The following is a 1494-nucleotide window of genomic DNA, read 5'->3' as shown; positions in this document are numbered from 1 at the left end:
TTAAACGGCTGCTGACATTTCTTGGATAATGATGGCAGTTTCAGAATGATTAAAACTTCTTTGTATCGGAAAATATTCGCTGCAGTTTAATATTCGCATTTGACGGCGAATTTATCATTACAGCAATCAATTACAAACAACATAATATACATAGTAACAAAATGTGAAGGGCGAATCTAAAGTTGGTCGAAAATGGATTTCACCGTCAAAGGAGGGAAATTCTATTGGGCGAAAACTTGACTTGGTGCACATTCCCCGGTATACAGACTACAATACTGTCTAACGAGTCATATTACAAATCAGATTATTGCTTGATTTGATTAATAAATGGGCAACATGAAATCTTCTTGCTCCGGTATTAAGATGAAAAGCGAATGCTAGGACGAGAACATTTTATATTGATCTGCCTTCACGATGTTTTACCAATTTAGAAGTGAAAACAAAAAAGCTAACCAATTTTGAAAAAAAAAACTGAAAAATTATTTTCATTCATGAACGTTCATGACTAATTTTTTGGTCGGACACATGAACATTTTTAACAAACGTCGAACGACGAATAGCGTATGATTGATGATGGCACACAATTGAATTGGTTCAAAATGTTCACTAAAACATTGCATCAAGTAATCTTATCATTCTCAATATCATTTTTTGCTAAACCTGTGAAAAAGGGACATTGACATCAGTTTTCAGTAAACGAAGTGGTAAATGAAGGGAGAGGCAGTGTATGGAGGTTGTACCGTATATGCTTTTTTGAGAGTTGAGTGATGCCGTACAGGTATGTACAAAAAAGTGTCGATAAATTTGTTTTCTCTTATTGTTAATTAACGTGTAATGTTTTGAAGAAACATATTGAACTACATTCATTTTTTTAAACTTAACAATTGTTCAGATGGATTATTATGACATGCGTCATCAGCATAAGCTATGTTGGTTTTCTCTATTAAGTGTATTGCATATATATGTGTGAAGATATTTTCGTGAGCTTTATACAACAAACCGAGTAATTTGCAAGGGTTTGTTAATTATANTGGTAATGCCTCTCGGTTTGAGTTTTGAAGTGAGAAATGTTAGTGTAAGCAAAACATATACAGGTATAGTTACACTGATCAGCCTAGTGTACCCATCGTCGTCTAATATTCAAATGCACAAAGTGAAGGTTTAAAAAATATATTTTTTAACAAAACTCCCCGTATATATTGTATATTCGGATAAGCCAATAAAAACACCAAACTTGAACACATTAAAACCGTATCGACTATCGTTAGATGAGAATAACCCACACTAGAATCCTAGTAGATTACATAGTCGTACAATATGTTGCAATGACATCGCATACACCAAAAGAGAGTTAACAAAATATGATGAAGTCCTCACACAGGTTAACGTATATTGATAACAAGTATTTCCCCACTATAAGTCATAATTCTAATACTATGCATTATCCTCCTTACAGTAAATATTTGCTTTTTATCATGATACATCATTGCTTAC

Source organism: Mizuhopecten yessoensis, unplaced genomic scaffold (genome assembly GCF_002113885.1).
Source record: "Mizuhopecten yessoensis strain PY_sf001 unplaced genomic scaffold, ASM211388v2 scaffold7835, whole genome shotgun sequence".
Classification (NCBI taxonomy): Eukaryota; Metazoa; Mollusca; class Bivalvia; order Pectinida; family Pectinidae; genus Mizuhopecten; species Mizuhopecten yessoensis.
This window is presented reverse-complemented; position numbering follows the sequence as displayed.